Below are 25,080 nucleotides of genomic sequence, written 5' to 3'. Positions count from 1 at the left end.
ATTTAATGTCAGTAACCTAACAGGCTACCTTGCAGGCTAAAGTAGCAGCTAGGGGGGACTACGGGAAACGTTTATATAGGATGGAGTTTCTGTGAGCCATGAAGGATATGAGAGTAGAGGCTCCACTGGGGCAGGGTTAAGATTTATGGTTGCAGCTGCATGAGCAAGAAATTACTTCAGGGGGAACTGTTGTTACAACGTATGGTTGTAGCTGCACAGAAGGGATACTGCTTCTAGGGGGAAGCTGCCATTATAGTTTCAGCTGCCTTCTTCAGAAGGCCCTGTGTCAGCTAATTTTGGGGGAAGTCCATGCTTTACGACAAGGCCTAAGATGGTGGGATGTCTCTTGAGATGGAGATCAGGCTAACATTAACAGAAGTGTTATGCATAAAACAAGCTAGATGAGGATACTTATTCCTAAGAAAAAGTTATACATAGGCAGAGTTGACTATCCAGAGAAACAATAAGGAACAATCAGGACCCCAATTATCGGGAGGAATCATGAGCTCCCTGGAGTCCAACAACTCATGACGTATTTGCAATCCAAGAATCTCCTCTATAACCTCTAGAGTTCTCAGCAAGTCCCCATCTTCTATTAACTTATATCAAGGTGCTAAGATGGCGTTACTTAGATCCAGTATCCTTATTTCAGTACAATACACAAAAAATAAAAAAATGAAATTAAATAAGTAACAGTGTCTGTGTTCTCAATGTCAGTGTCTTTCTAGTACACTAGCCCCAGTCATTCTTTCATTTCACAAAAATTAGTCTCTTGACTCTACCTGATTTTGATTGTGCCTCTTTTATCTCAGATGCTTCTATTCCTTATTGCTTAGTATCAAGTCCCTGATCAATTACAATCATGCTCCTGCAAAGAGTTCTAATGTCTACTAAAATCCATCCTTCTCTTTCTCCAAAATGAAAGACATTTGTGGGGTAAGCACATAGCCAGCAAAGTACTGTATATCCTGTATATCCTGGGCTTCCTCTCTTCTAAGTGAAGCTATGCCACTACACTTTGCTAGTGCAACATAAGTCAATGCATGTGGCACCTACTGGTTATTAAGTAGAGATGCTGAATCTACCCAATGCAATCTTGACCATGTGGTGGATGATAGGGTATTGGGTTTGACTGGCACCATCTTGTCTTCTTGGTGGAGGCAGGGAAGTCCCACCTCCCAGGTTCTGAGCATGTCTAATTCCTGGAGGCAGAGACAATAGGTTACTGTACCTACAAGTCTTGGGTCATGAACTCTCAAGATTTCTGTGACCCTGTCCCCTGACCTGACCCTATTTAGGTCCAGACCAGCTCAGATGCCATTACGCCATGCCTCGTGTTCTGTGTCCTGTCCCCTTGCTCTCTTCCAGTGACCATGGCATCCCACTTCAGCTCTCCATTGGAGCTGATCTAGTTTGCTGGTATTGTTTTTCTGCTTTTTCTTTCCTCTCCTGCTCTCATAGCTCAGTTTTCTGATAGTGTTACGTGTATTTGGGGAGCTGCAGGTCTTTGGGACAGTAGTCCCTCTGTAGGCACCAGCCTTTTAATAAAGACTCCCAATTCAATCTCTCAAAGTGCAGCTTCTCTGTTCTCACCATACAACAGTTAGGCCTTATCACAGGGCAGCGCACCCTTCTCAAGCTGGGGAAGGCAGCGCCTCTACTCACCTTCCCTGATGTGGAAGAGAAGAGAGGGGAGGACCTTTTGTTTCCACATGATGGTTTGAAGCTGATTCAATGGTCTGCATGGGTCGCTTTAGATTGCTGCTTGAAATAGAAATAACCATCTGCCTTAAGTACCAGAATTACTGTTAGGTTGTTGTTAAGACAACATAATCTTTTCTAAATAATCAACTACCAATACCCTTCTTGAGTTCTCACTTGATAACACTTGGCAAAGCCCCTAGTTACAATTCCAGTTCTTCCTTACCCACCCTCCCTCTGAAAATCTGGCTAGAAAAATACCCTATATGATTAGTCATGTGTCAGATTCAGGGCTAACATTTTTATAGGCTTTGAGCCACTGTCTGACAGTCTTTGGGGCTCCTGGATATATTACTCTCCCATTGTTTAGACAAGCTCTGCTTCCTTTTTCTCAGCCCTACAACCCTCCCCCACATTTCTACATGCTTGTACTCACATCATTTGTGGGAAACTGAAGGCCTAAGATGAGATTCAGCCAGATTCTTTCTCCTCTCCTTGTCCTCTTTTAGCTGTTTTGCCTGGCTTCCTGGTACTGTGAACCTGTCTGCACATGTATAAGTCCATACTACTTTCTCTTTTTATTTAGTCTGTTTTTAATTTTTTATTTAAAAAATTCAAACTCGTAGAGATAGTTTTTATTTTATTTTTATTTTGTTATGCTGTAAACTGAAGTCAGGGCAATTTTGTGTGCTAAACAAGCATACAACTACTGGGCTGTACTCCACATCCTACAGAAACTGTATGAATGAATCTCATATAATTATCCAGTTTCAACCATTACAAACATTTTGTAAATGTTATTTCATTCTCTTCTAATCTTTAAAATTTCTGGAGTGTGTTAAAGCAAATCTTGAAATTCTATATTTTACCTATAAATACTGCAGCATAGATCTGCAATGATAATGAATTTAAGTAATGCCAATCACAAGACCAACATCATATCCAACAAAAATAAATACATAATTAGAGCTTAAATTTCCTAAATGCTTTAAAAACAACTACTACTACTTTTTGTAGTAGATATACTTAAATCAAGGTCTAATACTGTTTAACTCTTCCCCTCCATTTCCCTCCCCTCACTTGCCCTCTTCTACTTTTTCCTTCTACCTTTCTCCTTCCTTCCCTACTCCCCTCTGTCAGCATCTCACTATGTAACCCAGGCTGGCCTCCAGCTGGTGACTCTCCTACTTCTGCTTCCTGAGTCCTTTGGATTACAATTATATCCTGTGTGAAATATTTGTGTGTGTGTGTGTAACAGTTTTTCTTTCCTCTTTTTTATGCATTTTATGTACTTAAAACTCCACGATATAACAGGTGCTGGTGGCTCACACTTGTAATCCTAGCTACTCAGGAGGCTGAGATCTGAGGGTCAGAGTTGGAAGCCAGACCAGATAGGAAAGTCTGAGATTCCTATTTTTACCTAACCAGGAAGAACCAGAAGTGGAGCTGTGGCTCAAGATGTAGAGTGGTAGCCTTGAGCAAGAAAGCTCAAGCCCAGGCTCCACATTAAAGCCCCAGTACTGCTACACACACACACACACACACACACACACACATACACACACACACACACATACACACACTCAAATTTTTTTTTTCCTGTAGAAGTTCCACATGTTTGTATTTGCTATTGTTTATCAGACAAAGTCTCTCTAGGTAGCCCATGCTGGGTATTGAACTCAATATAATCCTGCCTTTACCTTCATGCTAGGATTAAGAACATGTACCACTATATTTGGCCCATATTCTGGGTTTCATTTAGGGTGACCCTCTGTCCAATATTTTCTGTAAATTCATAGCATAGCTGCGTCTATATCTCAGTTCTCATTTCTCCTGATCCATCCTATTTGTTTTCACCACCACTACTGCTAGAGGCTGTATGCATTGTCAAACTGGCTAATGCCATGCATTGCTAAATTTTAGTTTGCATCTTCCTGGATTATCAACAGCATTGGCACATTGGATCATGTCCTGCTTGGTGAATTTCTTCATGTGGCTTACAGGACATCACACTTCATTTTCCTTAGTCTCCTTTGCTGGCTCCTCTTAGTTATTCCTACCTCCAAATGTTGGAATGCTCTAAATTTAATTCTTGGTTCTCTTCTATTCGTACTCACTTCATTGCTGGCTCATCTAATTCTTGGGCTTTCACTACTGTAAAATTAGGCTGAAAAGAGACTGCTACCGGGTTTATTAGAGGTATGAGAACTACCAGACCACAGGAGATGTAGTAGATGTGTAGAGACAGATGCATGGGGAGAATGGAGTTAATGTAGGGAGAGGGTGGGGGAGGAGGCTAGCCATGGCAGATGCAGACCTGACCTCCAAGCTTGGGAACCTCCTACAGTTGGAAGGATGCATGACTGGAGTGGTACAGGATGTGACCTCAGAGGAAGGGGAAGTGACTTCCAAGCTTAGGGGACCTCCCACTGCCCTCAGGTGTGCCAATCACCTGGGTTATCCAGGTGATGGGCCGAGGCTTCTGGGGAAGGAGCTGTGTTCACCAAGGGAGAATGGGGAAGGGGCCATTTTTTCCCCAGTGAACCTCACAACTATTATTTAGATATGCTCACTCTGAATTTGTAGCTTCATTCTAGATCTTTCCCAGTATATCCAATATTATATAGCCTAGGAGTTTGTTGGATATACATCCATTTCAATATGTAACAGTATCTCTTTTCCTTGACACGGAGTCTCCCTGTGGAACCCAGTTTGGCTTCAAACTTACCATCTTCATAATTTAACCCCTGGCCTCTTTCTAATCTGCATCTTTTTTAGTTTTCCTCATTGTAGTTGATAGCAACTCTGTATCTCTAGTTTTTCAGCTGAAAATCTTAGAATCATTATGGATTCTTTCTCTTATATTCCATATCCAACTTCAGCAATTCTGGGTGATCTATCTCCAGAAACATACCTACTGTATAATGTGTGATTACTATTGGATAATATATTCATATATACATAGAGAGAGATGTATGTGTACATACATATATATGTGTGTATGTATATATATATATATATATATATATATATATATATATATATATATATGAAATGGGCACTCATCTGTGATGAGCAAAAAGCTAAAAATGAAAGCGTTGCTGAATTGGTAGAGCACTATCCTTAAACAAAAAAGCTAAATAAGAGTGCAAGGCCCTGGGTTCAGTCCTCAGCCCTGGAAAAAAAAAAAAGAGTTCAAGGCTCTGAGTTCAAGCAGTATCAGCACACACACACACACACACACACACACACACACACACACACACATAAAAATATTTTAATCCAACTTTTCAAACATATAAACACTATATTTATAGTCTAAGTCCAGGTGTGCATTTACTCCCATTTGTCCCAACAACCTTTAAAATATGGGTCAGTGGGGAGCATTAGAAGGGATGACATTTATCAGGATGCATGGTAAACTGTTTTGTTGAATTGAAACACTGTTGTGCAACTACATCAATATAATTTTGAGGAATCGTTTAGATTTTTAAAAAATGTTCCCTGTTTTCTGTATTGTTATGAAATGACACTTGTGAGATTATTAGGTAGACTTGTTAAGGTAAGGGTAAATTTTCTTTGTGAAATCTCAAGCACACCACTGAGAGCTGTAAACAAGTCAAACCTGTAACATGCTGAAAATCCACACCCAATGAGTACATGTATAATGCCTCCAAATTGTAGCTCTAGTCTTGAGCACATGACTCTTGTATAGTTAGCTATTCCGCCTCACATACATTCTCTCCAATAATGTCAAAGGATGGTGGGAGTAGTCACATGGCTCCTGGTTCTTTTGCAATCTGATTTAATCTACATTGAAAAACATCAGACCTTAATCTTTGTACATCACTGAACTATGCATAAAAGAAAAAGATAGATTTTGCCCATATTATTGTATTTTTATCATTCTAGCATTAATGAATACACTATGTGTGCTCAACTTACTATGAAACTGAGCACTGGGTAGAGATGATGAGCTCAAGCTTTGGGAGATGGGATGACATTTTCCACTTTGGTGGTATTATGAGAACTTTAAAGGTGGGTCACTTGGCATCTATGCTTTTTCTTTAAACAAGGACATACATATGTTGTTTAACAATAATCATATTGAAAATGATGACAGTGAGGTACTACAATGCCTTACTGCACTCTTTGAAATAAGTTCTGATTCATAAAACATAATTATGAGAACACAATTTAAATTTTGTCTTTTTGGTTGTGTTTCTTAATGCAGATATTGATTGATTACAGATTTTGTTCAAGATGTTGGCAGAGTATATATAATCCTTCTCCTCTTCTTCTTCCTCTGGGGCTGGGAAGGTGGCTCAGTGGTAGAGCGCTTGCATTGCATGCATGAGGCCCTGGGTTCGATTCCTCAGCACCACATAAGCAGAAAAAAAAAAGTCAAAAGTGGTGCTATGGCTCAAGTGGTAGAGCACTAGCCTTGAGCTGAGGAGCTGAGGGACAGACAGCGCCTAGGCCCAGAGTTCAGGCCCCACGACCGGACCCCCCCCCCCTTCTTCTTCTTCCTCCTTTTTATGTGAATGACTTTGAGCAAGTAACTTAACTTCTGGAAGCCATAATTTGCACATATGTAAAATGATATAATAATAAGGTTATAGGGATTGGTGAGAAAATCCATTTAAATGAAAAATGATGGCCAGGTGCTGGTGGCTCACACCTATAATCCTAGCTACTCAGGAGAATGAGAAATGAGGATCATGGTTTGAAGTCAGCCTAGGCAGGAAAGCCCCTTGAGTCTCCTATGTCCAATTAATAAGCAAAAACCTGCAAGTAGAGCTGTGGCTCAAGTGGAAAAGAGCCAGCCTTAAGTGAAAAAATGAATGGATTATCTCCACTCTGATTTGCAAAATCAAAAGGCTTAAAAATACATTCATTGGTGAGACATTGGCAGAGATATTCTCATACATTTTGTATAAATTAGTACAGCTATTTCATAAAATGACTTGACAATATTGATCAAAACTAAAAAATGTACACAAAGTTGAAAAAAATAGCTTTTATTTTATTAAAAACATATTCCAGGAAGTGGAGGTATGGCTCAAGCTTTGAGCATCAGCCTTGAGCAAAAAAGCCAACTACAAGCATAAAACCCTGATCAAGCCCCAGCACACACACACCCACACTCCTCCCCCATCCACAGCAAAAAAGCAAGACAAAATTAGATAAAATGATTCATCCAAGTTAGTCACATAGAAACAGTGGCAAGACTTGTATTAGGATCCTTACCTGCCATTCCTAGTAACCTCTACTTTTGTCAGAAATAGAAAGTTGGAGTGTCATTCACTAGGGAGACTAAGCTTTAGAAAACCTGGCTTAGTGTGGCCTTTGCTCAAGTGTGCTTTGTGGATAATGCTTCTGGATTGCTCCTATCTACACTCTTTTCAAGGCCCACTGCCATCCCTGCATGTAGTCACACACACACACTTCTGACAAAACTCTATGTATTTATTACAAATGGAGTTCAATTTGAGAGCAGACCCTCTCTAATCTTCCTTCTGTGTCCTTGTGGAAGAGGAATCTGAGGACAGTAAAAGGAGGTAATGCTTTTTCTAATGTCTTCCAAACCATCACCGAATCCTGGCTCCAGTGGAGTATCTTCTGGCAGAACATTAGCTCTCCTCTTCAAGGTGCTGTGTGTACATCTTGGGGAGCTTTTATCTTCTGTCATGTGGGCACTACCTCTGGCAGGTTTTAAAGGCTCTTCCATTTCCATGCAGTCTTTTCTTTCTGTGAAAGCTGGAGCTGCTTTTTGCATCTCTCTGGACAGAACAACATGCATACTGGATGCATACTCCTCCCCCTCCCCTTTCTCCTCCTCCTCCTCCTTTGTTGGTCATGGGGCTTGAATTTTAGACCTGAGCACTGTCCCTGAGCTCTTTTGCTCAAGGCCAGTGCTCTACCACTTTGAGCCACAGCTTGGCTTCCAGTTTTTGAGTAGTTAATTGGAGGTAAGAGTCTCACAGACTTTCCTGTCCAGGCTGGCTTTAAACTGTGATTCTCAGATCTCAGCTTCTTGAATAGCTAGGATTACAGGCATGAGCTATAAGGGCACAGTGGATGGGTGCTGTCATGTGATCATTCCTTCATCTATCACAGCCTTGACAACCTGGTGTTTCCATCACAGCTCCAATTCAACACCCTCCAGTACTTGATAGCTTCTTCATTTTGATTAGAGGGGACAATTATCTTTCCCCCTAGGGCCCCTATAACTGCATGGTGACTTTTCACACACATACTTTTTTGGCTAGCAATTCCTTTTGCTAGAATTTATCAAATAGATGTAAATGAATGACTACATATGTGTATGTAAATATGTATTGAAACACTTTACAGTAGGAAAAGAGTAAAAATAATCTCAATCACCATTTACAGGGACTCCATATTCAAATACCAATGTTAAGAAACAGTGAGGAAATACTCTGGTATGGGATGGGATTTTAGCCAGGCATTATTAATCAGAGGAATCAAAGTGTAAGCATGTCAAACAGCATAACTATGTGTGTGTGTGTGTGTGTTCCATCCCATTTTATGCTGTTTGACATGGGATTGAACACACTCAGACATATACACACACAGCCTTTTTTTTTTTTGTCATCAGCCAATGCTAGATGATGAACTCAGCCTTGCATATGTTAGGCAAGCATTCTATCTCTGAGCTATATCCCCAGTCTTATATTTTGCATACATACATATTTGCTTGTATAATCACAGTAATGCTTAAGAAACACTGAAGAAAAATGGTAGTATTGATTTTTTTTTCTACACCTGGAATTTGGCCAGAAACTTTTTGTTTTTGAACATTTGATTGAACTTTGTGAATAAAAATTTTTCCCCCCAAGTCCTGGGACTTGAATGTTTGGCCTTGGTGGGGGTGCTATCCCTGAGCTTCTTTTGCTCAAGGCTAGCACTCTACCATTTGAGCCACAGTGCTACTTACACCAAAGGAGGGGGCAACAATGCTTGATAAGAAATGCAGTCATTACCTTGCCAATGTAATTGTAACCCCTCTGTATGGTATTTTCACACACACAAAAAAAAATGTCACGGACTTTCTTGCCTGAGCTGGCTTTGAACTATGATTCTCAGATTTTAGCTTCCTGAGTAGCTAGGATTACAGATGTGAGCAACCATACCTGGCTGTGAATGTAACTTAAAAGAAATACAAAATATAGGTACAATCATGATGCAGAGCAAATGTACCATAAATACTAGCACTTGCCGGGCACCGGTGGCTCATGCCTGTAATCATAGCTACTCAGGCTGAGATCTGAGGATCATGGTTTAAAGCCAGCCCGGGCAGGAAACTCTGTGAAACTCTTATCTCCAATAAACCACCAGAAAACCAGAAGTGGCACTGTAGCTCAAGTGGTAGAGCACTAGCCTTGAGCTAGAGAGCTGAGGGACAGCACTCAGGCCCAGAGTACGAGGCCCATGACGGACAAAAATAAATAAATAAATAAATAAATAAAATATATACTAGTACTTATTTAAAAATTTAACTTAGTGGACATAATTATTTTCCATTGAAATAAAGATAGCCAGAGAGCTTTTTAAATTAATTGTTCAACGATTTAAATATTGCCAGGTGCTGGTGACTCATGCCTATAATTCTAGCTACTTAGAAGGCTGAGATGACTTTGAAGCCAGCAGAAAAAAGTCCAAGAGATTCTATCTCCAATTAATCGACAAAATGCCAAACTGAAGATGTGGCTGGTAGAGCACCAGCCATAAGTAAAAACAAATAAGAGTGCAAGGCCCTGAGTTCAAGCCCTGGTACCTCGCATAATAAATAGTAAAAATTCTATAAATGGTTTTAAAAAATGAAATTAACATGAATATAAATTATGAAGCTTTTTCATTTGGCCCACCAAGATGTATAAACTAGCTTTTTATCAGTGGTAGAGTACTTGTCTAGTATGTGCAAGGCTCTGAGTTTGGTCTCTTCCACTGGGAAAATAATAATAATAATTATAGGGCACCAGGGGCCTGTAATCTTAGTTACTTAGGAGGCTAAGATTTTAGGATCATGGTTCAAAGCCACCTTGGGCAGAAAAGTCCACGAGACTCTTTTTTTTTTTTTGGGTCTGGTAGTAGGGCCTGAACTCTGGGCCTGGGCGCTGTCCCTCAGTTCTTCAGCTCAAGGCTAGCGCTCTACCACTTGAGCCACAGCACCACTTCTGGCTTTTTTCTTTTTGCTTATGTGGTGCTGAGGAATCGAACCCAGGGCCTCGAGTATGCAAGGCAAGCGCTCTACCACTGAGCCACCTTCCTAGCCCTCCACGAGACTCTTATCTCCAACTAACCAACAAAAAGCCAGAAATGGAAGTATGGCTTAAGTGATAGAGCACTATCCTTGAACAGAAAAAGCTGAGAGCACAAGGCATTAAGTTTAGGCCCCAATACTGGCCTGCATACACATGCACAGAAAAATTCAAATCTTTTAATGTTAACCTTGGTTTATTGATGTTCTAGGGAGAAAATCCTAAATCTTCAACATAACATAAAAGTCCACATCTTCAGCTTGGCATTTTGTTAATTAATTGGAGATAGAATCTCTTGGACTTTTTTCTGCCGGCTTCAAAGTGCAATCCTCTGATCTCAGCCTTCTAAGTAGCTAGAATTATAGGCATGAGTCACCAGCACCTGGCAATATTTAAATTTTTTTTTTTTTTTGTCGGTCATGGGGCTTGAACTGTGGGCCCGGGTGCTGTCCCTCAGCTCTTCAGTTCAAGGTTAGCACTCTACCACTTGAGCCCTAGCGCAACTTCTGGCTTGTTCTGCTTATGTGATGCTGAGGAATCAAACCCAGGGCCTCATGCATAAGAGGCAAGCACTCTTCCACTGAGCCACCTTCCCAGCCCAATGTTTAAATTTTAGAACAATTAATTTAAAAAATTCTCTGGCTATCTTTATTTCAATGGAAAATAATTATGTCCACTAAGTTAAAATTTAAATAAGTGCTAGTATTTATGGTACATTTGCTCTGCATCATGAATGTATTATATTTTGTATTTATTTTATTTTATTTTTTAAGTTACAGTCACAGCCAGGCTTGGGTTGCTCTCACATCTGTAATCCTAGCTACTTAGGAAGCTAAAATCTGAGAACCATCGTACAAAGCCAGCTCAGGCAGGAAAGTCTGTGACATTCTTATCCCCAATAAACTACTCAGAAAAAGGTGGAAGTAGCACTGTGGCGCAAGTGGTAGAGCACTAGCCTTGTGCAAAAGAAACCCAGGGCCCTGTGTTTAAAGTCCTCAACTGTCAGAGCACCAGGATCATTTGTTGTTGTTGGTGGTGGTAGTGGTAGTGTTGGTGTGTGTGTGTGTGTCTTCTCTGTCTGTCTCTGTCTCTGTCTTTTTCTGTCTCTGTTTTTCTGTCTCTGTCTCCTTTTGTGTGATGATCCTGGGGTTTGAACCCAAGGCTCGAGTGCATCCTTGAGCTTTTGTGCTCAAGGATAGAGCTCTACTGCTTGGGCCACAGTTCCACTTGTGGCTTTTTGGTGGCTAATTGGAGATAGGAGTCTAATAACTTTTTTCCTCAGGCTGGCTGCAAACTGTGACCCTCAGATCTCAGCCTCTGAGTAGCTAGGAATACTGGTGTGAACCACCAGTATACCCACCCCCACTCTCTCTCTCTTGCTTCAGTTTCTGCACATAATTAAGAACATTCATGGGAATTCTAAAAGAGTAATACCAACTTTCTAACCTCTTCCTTCCTCTGTGCAAAATGACTAAAGAAAGCCTTGTTATTTTTATACTATGGAAGAAGGTGTTATTTTGCCATTTATGACTGTGGTAAGGTTTTGCTGGTGGCAGAGACTCCGCTGTCCCCTGGTGGCACCTCATTGGTTCCATGTTCTAGCCTTCAAAAACAAGCAAATATTTACAGATACTCCTAAATGTAGTCTGAAAGCTGTTCTCTTGTGACTTGCAATTATTCTGTTACACTGGTGGTAATACTTTTTTTGTGTGTGCAGAGCCTGGGTCCTTAGGAGGAAGTTCTCCTGCCTGTGGGAGCACACTGGTATCTAGCACTCTTGGTTCAACACCAGTGCCTCCTCTGAGAGCAGAATGGCTTTGCCTCCTTAGAAGCATTACTTGTTAAATGGGCACTAGTGGCTCATGCCTGTACTACCAGCTACTTGGGAAGAAGTTCAGATTGGAAGGATCAAGATCCGAGACCAACCTGAGCAAAAAAGTTCAAGAAACCCCTTCTCAATCCCAAAGTTGGGTTCAATACCTTATACCTATCATCCTAAGCTATGTGGGAGGCTGCAATTGGCTAGATTATGGTTTCCAGGTCAGCCTTGTAGAAAAATCTGAGTGTTTCCACTAGGAAAGCTAGACACAGCAGTGTGTGTCTCTAATCCTAGCTGCTCAGAGGCTGTGATTTTAGGACTGTAGTTTAAAGCCAGTCCCAGCAGACAAATCCGAGATTGTTATCTTCAATTTAGCTAGCAAAAAGAAGGGGAGGTATGTCTCAAGTGGTAGAGTTCCAGCCTTGAGAGCAAAAGCCATGTAAGAGAATGAGGCTCTGAGTTCAAGCTTAGAAACCCTCCATCTCATACAAAATAACCAGTGGAAAGGAAGTTTGGAAGAATAGTTCAAATGGTAGAATACCTGCCTAGCAAGAATGAGACTTGAGTTTAAAACCAATACCTCCAAAACAAAAGTTACATATTAACCTCTTTGGAATATTTTTGTCATCAGTATTTGATATAAACAAGATCTTGGAACTTTCCACCCAAATTCTAGTGTTCTTCCTAATTTACTGCCTTTGACAAAAGGTTTGAGTATACTTCCAATTTGCCTGGACTCCTAGTAAGGACTTTAGTTTTAAAAGTATAAACTCAAGGGCTGGGAAGGTGGCTCAGTGGTAGAGCGCTTGCCTTGCATTCCTGAAGCCCTGGGTTCGATTCCTGAGCACCACATAAGAAAAAAGCCAGAAGTGGTGCTGTGGCTCAAGTGGTAGAGCGCTAGCCTTGAGCTGAAGAGCTGAGGGAGAGCGCCCAGGCCCAGAGTTCAGGCCCCACGACCGGACCCAAAAACAAAAAACAAAAAAAAAAGTATAAACTCAAATAATTATGAAGTTAACTTTATTTACAACTCAAAGTGTAAAAGCATAAATTCAAATGCATATAGAAGTACAACTTTATTTTCCTGTCATTTACCTTAGGTTTAGTTTTTAATTGCCTTTTCCAAAGGATTGGAAATTGAACTTTCATTTTCTGAATACCTTTCTTTCTTTCTTCCTTCCTTTCTTTCTCTTTCTCTCTCTCTCTTTTTTTCTTTCTTTCTTTTTGTCAGTCATGGAGCTTGAACTCTAGGCCTGGGTGCTGTCCCTCAGTTCTTCAGCTCAAGGCTAGTGTTCTACCACTTGAGCCACAGTGCCACTTCCAGCCTCTTCTGCTTATGTGATGCTGAGGAATCGAACCCAAGGCCTCATGCATGCAAGGCAAGCACTCTACCACTGAGATAGCTTCCCAGCCCCCTTTCTTTCTTTTTTAACATGCAAACAATAGAACTTCATTTTGATGAAACACTTGAGTTTATAATCATCTAGTAAATGAAGAACAAACACTTCATTTTCTTTAATGCATTAGTAATTAATATCTTTGAAGAGATTAAGGATAACTCAGACTGGATAATAAACTACTGATGTTCACACTCTTTGCATGTGACTCAAACTGATAAGATATGAGCATCTGAGTTTGGCTATAGATTGTATTTAAAACTCTCAACTATAACAACTCTTACAGAAATAATACAGGAGGTAAATATGACCAAAGTACATTATGTGCCTGTATGTACATGTCATGATGAAACTCCTATGTATAATTAAATACACACCAATTAAAAAATTTACAGTATAAAACTGGGGACTCACAGAACTAGAAAGCCCTATAGGAACCAACTGATCCAAATTCTCACTCGTATCCAGCTACTTAATCTGACTTGTGTGAGTCACCAAACTGAAGCTTGGAAGGTTTCAGATCTGAGCAGTCATACCTCAGGAAGCAGCTCTGGTAGTTGAAAAGTTCTCTCTTTAGCTATGTAAGGTCAAAATCTTCTGCTATCTTTCCTTGGGGCTGCTTCTTTATTAAACAAACTTTGATGATATCCATCCTAGCCATTCACTGAAGTCTAGCCATATTCAAATATTGTACTAAGTTCTTTACATGAAAAATCTCATCTAACTTATACACCAGACTTAGGAGGTAAGAACTTATCCCAATTTTTCAGGAAGCCTGAGTTTCAGGAATCATAAAACAGATCAAGCACTAAAAATAAAGCTGTCGTGTAGACCCACATCTGTCATTCTCAAAGCACAACCAAGTCCTTGATGTCTACACTGTAAGGCCTCCAAAGAACAAGTGTCATTCATAGAATTGCTCTCTAGTCTTGGAACTCTCCTGATGACTTGTGAAATACCTCCAGTTCTTTCAATTATCCTTTATTGGATGTAACAGCCAAAAGAAATGACCTGGTGACCTTTCTAAGAATAGTTCCAGCCTCTCATCTGTGTCCTAAAACATGGGCTGAGAGCTGGTCATTCTGCACAGACAAGCCTACCATAGCAGAATTCACTGAGTGCCTCATGCATGTCTAATTGAGCAGCCAAAAAGTAGGTCAGCTACTTAGGGACTCTGAACTAATGCTGTTCTGCATCAAATAAAAATGCCCCTGAGATGCTGCCTGTGATTCAAGGCTGGAATTCTAACTACTCAGGAGGCAGAGGACTGAGATTCAAAGCTAGATAGAACAGGAAAGCCTGTGAAACTCTTTTTTTTTTTTTTGGTCGGTCGTGGGGCTTGGGCGCTGTCCTTGTGCTCTTCAGCTCAAGGTGAGCGCTCTACTGCTTGAGCCACAGCACCACTTCCGGTTTTCTAGTGGTTTATTGGAGATAAGAGTCTCACAAAGGGCTGGGATGGTGGTTCAGTGGTAGAGTGCTTGCCTTGCATGCCTGAGGCCCTGAGTTCGATTCCTCAGCACCACATAAGCAAAAAGAAAAAAGCCGGAAGTGGTGCTGTGGCTCAAGTGGTAGAGCACTAGCCTTGAGCTGAAGAGCTGAGGGACAGCGCCCAGGCCCAGAGTTCAGGCCCCACAACCGGACCCAAAAACAAAACAAAACAAAAAAAGAGTCTCACAAACTTTCCTGCCCAGGCTGGCTTTGAACCCATGATCCTCAGATCTCAGCCTCCTGAGTAGCTAGGATTACAGGCGAGAGCCACCAGCGCCCGGCTGCCTGTGAAACTCTTATCTCCAATTAACTACCAAAAAAAGCTGGAAGTGAAACTGTGGCTCAAGTGGTAGAGCACAAGTCTTGCCCAAAAATCCTCATGGAGAGGACCCTGGCCCTGAGTTCAAGCCCCAGGAACAGCACACACACACAAAAATGCTCCTGAATCAGAAATGGTGCTTCCATCCATCTATGTATGTAGTGAGACAATGGTCTCACCACCAGGGGTCTCACATGTTCAATGACTATATATCTTAACAATTCCTCCAGAGAAAAGCCTTACATGTGAGTGGTCCTTGGCATCCCCTATATAAGTTTCAAATGTTTACTTAGCTTGTAGGTGCCACAGAAGAAATCTTGAAACCATTATTCATGTGTTGAATTGGTGCTTCAGAGTGGCAGATGGCAAACACAACTTGTTGGTTCTGCCTGTAAGCTAGCACTATACTTGTTTTAAAACCTCACTATCCAGTCTTTGCAGCAGGTTCTGTGCAAACTTGGGAAACTTTATTGTATTTGATCTTGAAAAATATTTTAATTAGTGGAAAAGAACTGACAAGTGACAACAAACACAAACCAAAGGACTGAGACAGGTAGTACTAGTAAATTTTGCAACTCCAGAAGGCTCATCGTTAGCATGAATATGAATCTGACACTTGCTTTTTTTTTTTTTTTTTTTGGGGGTCCAGTCATGGGGCCTGAACTCTGGGCGTGGGCACTGTCCCTCAGCTCTTCAGCTCAAGGCTAGCGCTCTACCACTTGAGCCACAGCACCACTTCTGGCTTTTTTCTTTTTTGCTTATGTGGTGCTGAGGAATTGAACCCAGGGCCTCAGGCATGCAAGGCAAGCGCTCTACCACTGAGCCACCTTCCCAGCCCTGACACTTTCTTTTTTATAAGGCCAAAATATTCAGTGCTGCCAGAAAGAAATTTGAAGACACTATTCAAATGAAATGTAATTTGGAATTTTAGATTTTTTTTCACATTTTTGGAACCAGAGTCATTCCTTCTGTAAAATACGCATATGTAATTCCCGACTTTAGGTTTCCAATTCTTGTCTTGCTGTGCCACCAAGCTACTGTGAACTCTTGGGTAAAGTACTAGACCTCTCTGTGGATCATAACCTCATATATAAATGGGGATAATAGCTGCATCATAATAGCTGTTCCATTGGATTGAGGATAAAATGATTACTAAGTGTAATGACAGCAATGCTTCCTAGGAGAGTTATTTGGAACACAGTTCAGTAAGTGTTAGCTTAACATGCATTTAATGGTATAACCCAAATGAAAAATGAACACCCTCCTGACTGTCTGGAGTCAGAAGACATTGAGAGAAGTTAATATGGGAAAGACAGGGAACTGGAAAGGGGCACACACCTTGAAAAGAGACCAGAAACAGTCCCAAGGAGAGAATGGCCAGGTTGATAGATGAGCCTTTGGAAAACTATAATAGATGAGAGGCAGCCTAAAGGCAGAAAGGAAATAATGGGTCACAGGTGAAGTTTAGGCAGTCAGAAATAGCCAAAAGGAGGCCTTGATACAGACTTGTTGCACCAGCTGATGGCCAAAGGCAAGTTGATAGCCAGCAAAAAGGGAGCTCATGGGAAGGCTCTGGTCCTCAGGGAGCCCAGAGAAAAATTACAGGTCCCAATCTAGGAACAAGAAGTATAAAGTCTTGAGCCAGATCCTGGACCTAGAGGTACTGCCTTGCAAACAATGCAAGCATGGATTCACTGGACTGCTGGTCATAGCTTACAGCACCCCCTATGCAATGTGATCGCAATGACAGCAACTAAAGCTCATTGTCCGGGAGCCTTGTCATGCTCTCTCTCTCAAAACCCCCACCTACAGCTCCATGAGATCATGTGACTATCCCAATTTATAGATAAGGAGACTACAACCTAGTGAGTAATGTGGCTTGCCTACAAACTCAGGGAAGGGATAGAATGACAGACCGGTGGACAGAGAGTTGAAATATGGTAGCAATATCATCTTAAACCCAAGGCAGAAACTATTTGCTAGAAAGACCTTGTACAACTGATCTCATCCCTTTACTGTAATCACTCCGGTCCATCCACATGCACTCAACAGTCTCCTGCCTTCAACTTTACTAGGGTGCCCACCTATTACATGTCCTTTACTCACTGTGGTCTCTCAAAGGCCCAGTTCAAGTCCCATCTACACTGTGAACTCTGTTTCACAGTTTATAAGGTGCAATTAAGTAATATTCTACATTTTACATGGGGGGGGGGCAATGAATATCAATCTACACTGAAAGTACCCAGCCAATTTCCACCATTTCTGAAAAGATCTAGAGATGTGTGAAAAAGGCTGTCTTCCAAACACAGAACCATTATTTCCTTTGTTTTTCTACCAGATATTGGATCTCAGTTTCAGAAGGTCTGGAGTAGTAACAAGCTTTGTGTTGGGGGCTTTTGGTTCTCAATGTCACCTGTCCATAGGCATCCAATGAGAAATTCAACCCCCTAACTCATTTATCCAATCTCACTGGTGTGAAAGCTTGCTTTAACTCTGGAGGCTGCCTTCCTTTTTCCATGCACACAAGGGGGCCTGGAAAGCCAAGAGCCTATCCAGTTCCCATCTATTACTCCCACCACTCCCTCCATCTTCTTGGGGCTGTTCAGGAGTCAGGACATACAAGCCTATGCTCCTGGAGCTCATAAACTCATCATGTGGTTTATGGATTTCCCAGGGATGTTTGGGACACCTGGTAATACTCCCTGTCCCTGGGAAGTGACAGTCTGCCTCATCCCTGTGTCCTGCCTTACTATCTACAATCAGCATTCCAAGCATAGGAAATGGGTACTTGTTTGGTTAATTTTATTTTCTTTGAAAAGGAAAAGAAAGCCATGGTCTTTTGAAGGATATTTTGGCCAACTCTTTTCTATTCTTGTAGAGCCATGTCTTCTGCAACACCAAAGCCAAGAAGAAATTCCTCACTCCATTGCTTTCTTGGCTGTCACATCTTTTTCTTAAAGCCATGAGTACATGGATAGCTGCTTGTTTGGGATGGAATGATAATGAGAATTGAGTGAAAAGCCTATAGGAGTGGGAATTTGTTAACACTACCCTATCTTGCTTATGTGGAGCCAACAGAAACAATATTATCACTGATGATGATAACCATATTAAGGGCTTTAGAGTCCACCCCCCCCCCATCCATGTGAAACTATGACCTTAGCCCTAAGAAACAGTGCATCAGGGGCTGGGAAGGTGGCTCAGTGGTAGAGCGCTTGCCTTGCATGCATGAGGCCCTGGGTTCAATTCCTCAGCACCACATAAGCAAAAAGAAAAAAGCCGGAAGTGGCGCTGTGGCTCAAGTGGTAGAGTGCTAGCCTTGAGATGAAGAGCTGAGGGACAGCACCCAGGCCCAGAGTTCAGGCACCACGACCAGACCCCCCCACCAAAAAAAAAAAAAGAAACAGTGCGTCACTTTGGCTCTTCTGTCCTGCTCTGTGCTAAGCTTGAGCAAAATGGCAGTGCTTCGAAAATGTTCTAAATAAGCAACTGCCATTAGGGCAGGTTGTCTTTATTTTTTTTTTTCCACTAGAGATCTGTTTTGAGTGGGTTTCAAAAGCACCATTCTATTACTTGGTTTGGTTCTAGTAATATGACAATTTATACAAAACAGTGACCTTACCGTAAAAATCTAGGCATAGTAAGAATAATATTTGGATAAGTCATCATAGAAAGTTGCATAATGAAAGAATGCCATTTTTTTCTTCCAAGATTATAGAGGTATCCCTAGAACACCTTATTAAGTTTTAAAAATTGAATTTATTTTAAAAATTATCTTTAAGGAACCCTACTGCATTAAACAGTATGGAAATACCTCAAAAAGCTAAATATAGACCTCCCCTATGACCCAGCCATACCACTCCTAGGCATCTACCCTGAACAACAAGAACCAGTTTAGAAAGACACATGCACTACCTCCATGTTCATTGCAGCACTGTTCACAATAGCCAAGATTTGGAGACAACCCAGATGCCCCACTACTGATGAGTGAATCCAAAAATTGTGGTACCTATATACAATGGACTATTACACAGCCATTAGAAAGGACAAAATAATGCCATTTGTAAGGAAATGGATGGAATGAGAACAAATTATTTTGAGCAAGGTAAGCCAAGAACAAAGAGACAAATGGCACCTGGTCTCCCTGATATATGGATGATAAAGTCAAAATGCAAGAGGCTATGACAAAGTAAACAGGACTCAAGAAACAAAGGACAACCACTCATTTTGTCATATCATTACTAAATGACTCCATGTTCTTGAACATATATATGATTTATATATGCATGCAACAGAGGGAAGATAGGAGGAGGGCACAGAATAAGTGGGTAATGGAACAACATACAACAGAGGGACCCATCAGCTGTACTGGACATAGAAGAAAAAGAACTAAGCAATCTAAAGATAGCAATGGGAAGGAGGAACGAGAGGGAAAGAGGGAACATCCTAAAGTCAGCAAAAGGAAAGAAATGTAAACATCACCTGATGTGGAAAAAATTTGTATTGTCAAAGCTCATAGACTTCACAAACTGTATAGACCATGATACTGACTGACAATGTGTCTTGTGAAGTGTGGAGCACATGGGCAGCAAAGATGGCGCTGGGAGGGGGTTGAGTGGGCAGAGCCTAATTTACTGGAGAGCACATGGCCAGCCAAGATGGCTCTGGGAGGGGTTGAGTGGGCAGACCCCAATTGATCTTCTGATCAGTGCCTAACCAGCCCGTGAGGGCTCAGGTGAATGATAGGGTGTGACCTTGACAGTGATTGGTTCCTCTTCCTCCCTTACCATACCACCCACCCTTGTTGTCTTTAAAAGGGGCTGCTCTCTGTTAATAAACGAGTTTTTCTACCTGCTGGATTTGGCTCCCCGCTGTGTCTGATTGTCTCCTGGGCTGAGGGAGGCTAGGGAATGGGCGAGCGCCGCACTTACCTTTCCTCGGACCCCGCCCGTCTTTCGTGGGACGGAGGAAGACCCAACAGTGAAGGTTAAAATGTTTGTGACTTTAACTAAATATCACTATTCTACAATACAGTGAGACATGTGAAATTTATACAATTGCCTAATCTCAATTTTAAAAAAAGTGAGAGAAGGGATGGGTTAGGAGTGAAGGGTGACAATGTTGTCAGACACCTTGTACTCATACTGTTTTGTAGAATGGCAACTTCTTTGTACAACTACTTAAAGATAATAATAAAAAAGGAAAAAAAAACAAAATCACATTTATTAAATGGGGCATAATGAAATTCCTAAGAACTGGGAGTCACATAGTATACATAATTTAATAACCTATTGACATCTCTCATCTCTCTAAAAATAAACATTTGTATACTAAATAAAATTATCTTTAAATAGTTATATAAAGGGGTTTCATTTCAATGTCAATTTATGGACACATTTTTTTTTTTTTTGACACAGTATCACTGTGTGGCTCAGACTGGTTTGAACTCTCAGTCCTTGGGTCTCAGTCTATTGATGCTAGTATTACAGGCATGCACTAGCATACCTAGCTGTACCACTATGCCTGTTTACACTATATAGACAGTTTTGACTTCCATCTTAAAGTATGTTAGTAATTTTAAGATATGTAAGCAATTAACCATTTCTGTTTAACAACAGTTGCTCCCACTTACTGAGTTCTTAGTATGTGTAAGATACAAAAAAAATCTTCATTTAATCATAAAACCTTAAAAGATAGTATATATTCTAATGGGAGAAAAAAATGCACCAAGAAACTAATTCACCCCTGTCCAAACTTACAAGTTATTATCTATTAGAACTGAATTTGAACCCTAGAAGTCTAATGGCAGAGCAGCAGTGCTTAATTTCCTTCCTTGAGAATGAGATTATAAATCGTGATAATAATGGTTAGGAAGTTCTGGTACAAAAATGACAATTGTTGTTATAATAAGCCAAAGGCTAATATTTTTAGAGGAGCAGTACTTAAGTTTGAACTCAGGGCTGCCTCGTCCGGGGCTCTATTGCTTGAGCCACAGCCTTTTTTGCTGTGGTTATATTTGAGATAGTCTTGACTTTTCCATGGGTTAGCCTGGCTTACCATCTTTCTATTTTTGTTTCCCACTCTGGCTCTAATGACAGATGCATACCACCATACCTTGCTTTCTTTGATGTTGAGATGGAGTCCTATTAACTTTTTTCCCTGGTTGGCCTTGAACCCTTGTCCTCTGGATCTCTAACTAGTAGATGAGAAAGACAATTTTAATGTAAAAAATTCATTGCACTATATGTGAGACAAAGTAAAAGTTATCACTTTGCAGCCCAGATGAGAAACAATGCAGGTCTCTTGGACATGAGAGATTTGTGGTGAGCTGTTGTAGACCTTCAGAGAACTACAATGAACACCATGGAATTGAAAGATGTAAGAAGGTACATTATTATATGTTATAATTTGAAGGATTCAGCATGGCGATCTGATAATCTTCTCAAATGACACCTAAGGACAAATAAAAATGAAATCAGGGACTGGGAAGGTGGATCAGTGGTAGAGTGCTTGCCTTGCATACATGAGGCCTTGGGTTTGATTCCTCAACACCCATAAGCAGAAAAAACTGGAAGTGGCACTGTGGCTCAGGTGGTAGAGCGCTAGCCTTGAGCTGAAGAGCTGAGGGACAGTGCCCCGGCCCAGAGTTCAGGCCCCATGACCACCACCACCACTACCACCACCAACAAAATGAAATTAAATATTTAAATTCTCTTACAAACTTAAACTCAGGGCCTGAAACTCTTATTCAGGTTTCTTCACTCACTGCTAGTGTTCTACTACTTAAGCTGCCACCTTGAGTCCAGTATTTTGTTGGTTAATTGGAAATGTAGACTTTCAGACTGTTCAGCATGGGCTGGCTTTGAACCTCAATCCTCAAGGTGTCAGCCCTCTGATTAGCTAGTATAACTGGGCACAACTTTCAGCTCCCACTTATAAATTTCATAAAGCTGTTAGTATTCTGTATAATTCACTCAAAAACATTTAATTTTATTTTTTTGTCGGTCGTGGGGCTTGAACTCTGGGCCTGGGCGCTGTCCCTCAGCTCTTCAGCTCAAGGTGAGCGCTCTACCATTTGAGCTACAGCGCCACTTCCGGTTTTCTGGTGGTTTATTGGAGATAGGAGTCTCACGGTTGCCCAGGCTGGCTTTGAACCGCGACCCTCAGATCTCAGCCTCCTGAGTAGCTAGGATTACAGGCGTGAGCCACCAGCGCCCGGCAAAAAAATTTTTTTTTTTGGGTCCAGTCATGGGGCCTGAACTCTGGGCCTGGGCACTGTCCCTCAGCTCTTCAGCTCAAGGCTAGCGCTCTACCACTTGAGCCACAGCGCCATTTCTGGCTTTTTTCTTTTTGCTTATGTGGTGCTGAGGAATCAAACCCAGGGCCTCATGCATGCAAGGCAAGTGCTCTACCACTGAGCCATCTTCCCAGCCCCTCAAAAACATTTATTAAACACCTACTATGTGCCAAGAACTGTTAGAAGTGCTGGAAATACAAAAAAAAAAAAAGTATTGTTTTGGGGGCAATAGAGATGAGACAAGGTCTTCTGTGTAGCCACTAATTCCTGATCCTTTTACCAAAACTTCTGGCATACAGGCTGGGATTTTAGGCATCTGGAATTACAGGCACATATTTCAGTTTTTCTTTCTTTTCTTTCCTTTTTTTTTTTTTTTGTGGCAGTTGTGGGCCTTGAACTCTAGGCCTGAGCTCTGTCCTTCAGCTCTTCAGCTCAAGGCTATTGCTCTACCACTTGAACCACAGTGCCACTTCCAGTTTTCTGGTGGTTAATTGGAGTTAAGAGTCTCATAAACTTTTCTGTTGGGCTGCCCATTCAGAGTCAAATAAATGAACAAACAAGACAGAAAGAAAACAAAAACAAAGAAAAATTCTCTTGCTTCATTTCCTGGAGTTCATTTCAATTAGTATTATTGTATCTGATCAGATACAGACAGGCATGGTGTCTTTGAGTTCTTCTTAAAAATATTTTATTTTTTTGGGTCCGGTCGTGGGGCCTGAACTCTGGGCCTGGGCACTGTCCCTCAGCTCTTCAGCTCAAGGCTAGGACTCTACTACTTGAGCCACAGTGCCACTTCCGGCTTTTTTCTTTTTGCTTATGTGGTGCTGAGGAATGGAACCCAGGGCCTCAGGCATGCAAGGCAAGCGCTCTACCACTGAGCCACCTTCCCAGCCCCTCTTAAGAATTTTTTTTTCATTTTATTTTGTGAACATACTGTACAGAGGGGTTACAATTACATGGGCAGGATAATGCGTACATTTCTTATCAATTATTGCAGCCTCCTCCTTTGTTTACCTTTCACATCCCTTCCCAGCCTCCCCCCTCCTCCCCCACCCTATATTCCCCCCCCCCCCCCAACGTTGTAAAGCTTGTTTTCGACATGACAACTTGTACTTCTCATTGTTGCAACAGGTCCACCTGTATCCTCTTAAGAATATTTTAATACAAAATTTTACATATATCCTAAAATCAGGCAGCAAGCAGGACGGGAACCTTCTTTTCATCTCACTCCACAGTAAAGGTTATGATGGGGACATCACTTTCCTTCCCAAATTCCACTTTTGCTGGTGGTAGTTGTTGGTTTTGAGGCATGCCCCATGCATGCTACTTTCAAATACAGTGTATCAATTTCCTGTTAAGAAAACAAAAGTAAGCAATTAAGAATATCTTACCCCGGGGCTGGGAAGGTGGCTCAGTGGTAGAGCGCTCGCCTTGCATGCCTGAGGCCCTGGGTTTGATTCCTCACAAGCAAAAAGAAAAAAGCTGGAAGTGGCGCTGTGGCTCAAGTGGTAGAGCACTAGCCTTGAGTTGAAGAGCTGAGGGATAGTGCCCAGGCCCAGAGTTCAGGCCCCATGACTGGACCCTCCCCCTCCCCCCCAAAAAAGAATATCTTATGCCTTGTTTAAAAAGTAAGCATCTGGATTACTCGAACTGCTCAGCAAAAGCACAACTATAAGTCAATGCATGTGGACAGACTGTATCACTCTGCTTTAACAGACTAAGAGAGGTGAGAGAATGCATTTTCCAGACATACACGTACATGCATATATCTATCTATATGTGAATATACATAAATGTAATGTACTATATTTTACATATTACACATCTACACTATGTATAGATGGGTATGTAAAATGTAAAACACTTTTTGAGGCAGATCTCAACCCTACATAGCCCAGGCTGTCCTCAAACTCTTGATCCTCCTGTTACAGCCTCCAAAATATTGAGATTATAGAGGAATACACCACGCTAGCTTTAAAATGTAAATTTAGAAATACCCATCTAGGAAAAGTAGACTGTAATAGTGCTTTCCAGGAGTTAAAACTGTCCTCTTAGCTGGACACTAGTGGCTAACATCTGTAATCCTAGCTACTTAGACTGACATCTGAGGATTGTAGTTCAAAGCCAGGCTGGGCAGAAAAGCTCAACAGATTCTCATCTCCAATTAATCACCAAAAAGCCAGAAGTTGAGGTGTGGCTCTAGCGGCTGAGTGCTAGCCTTAAGCGAAAAAGCTAAGGGGCAGAGTCCAGACCTGATTTCAAGCCCCAGGACTGACAAGAAAACAACAACAAAAATTGTCTTCTTCTGGACTCTCAGCAGGAGTTTAAATTAATCTTAAATTTTATCACCACAATATTGTAATGTCTAACCAAATTCTAGCAAAATAATTCAGGTGTTTTGAGTAGATTTTCCCCAGTTTATGCCATGCATTGTGCTAAACCACACATGTACTTAATCCTGGAATCGACTTTCCCAGGTCAGCGTTTCACTTTTCACAAGAGCGAATTTTCTGGGAGGCCACCGCCAGGTGGTGACAGAGCAGAGGCTGGAATGCGGAAGACCCCAGAAGTCTACACTCCAACGGTGGGAGGGCGATCAAGGGCACGCTCTGAGTAAAACGGTAAGACCTGAGGCCGTAGAATCAGAGAACGCAGAAGTGGAAACGCGCAGACTCACCGCGACGGTCGCGCGCCGGGAGGCTGGAAAGCGCGGGGCTTGGGAGCGGGAAATCCAGAGGAAGGGGCAGAGCTCCGGAAGTCGGGCTCCACGCCGCGCG

General features: G+C 41.6%; 1 long non-coding RNA gene across 1 annotated transcript; it reads right to left on the bottom strand.

Annotated features, from left to right (window-relative positions):
* Positions 1–14,933: 14,933 nt before the first annotated feature.
* LOC122097790 lies at positions 14,934–25,070 on the bottom strand. Its single transcript, XR_006145592.1, has 3 exons — positions 24,981–25,070; positions 23,441–23,654; positions 14,934–14,968 (listed from the first exon to the last, which is right to left on the bottom strand). It is a non-coding gene; the product is annotated as an uncharacterized LOC122097790 (long non-coding RNA).
* Between the last annotated feature and the right edge of the window lie 10 nt (positions 25,071–25,080).

This window comes from Dipodomys spectabilis, unplaced genomic scaffold (assembly GCF_019054845.1).
Source record: "Dipodomys spectabilis isolate Male_0828 unplaced genomic scaffold, ASM1905484v1 ptg000436l, whole genome shotgun sequence".
NCBI lineage: Eukaryota > Metazoa > Chordata > Mammalia > Rodentia > Heteromyidae > Dipodomys > Dipodomys spectabilis.
Note: the sequence above shows the minus strand (reverse complement) of the source record. Positions and strands in the feature narration are given on the sequence as shown.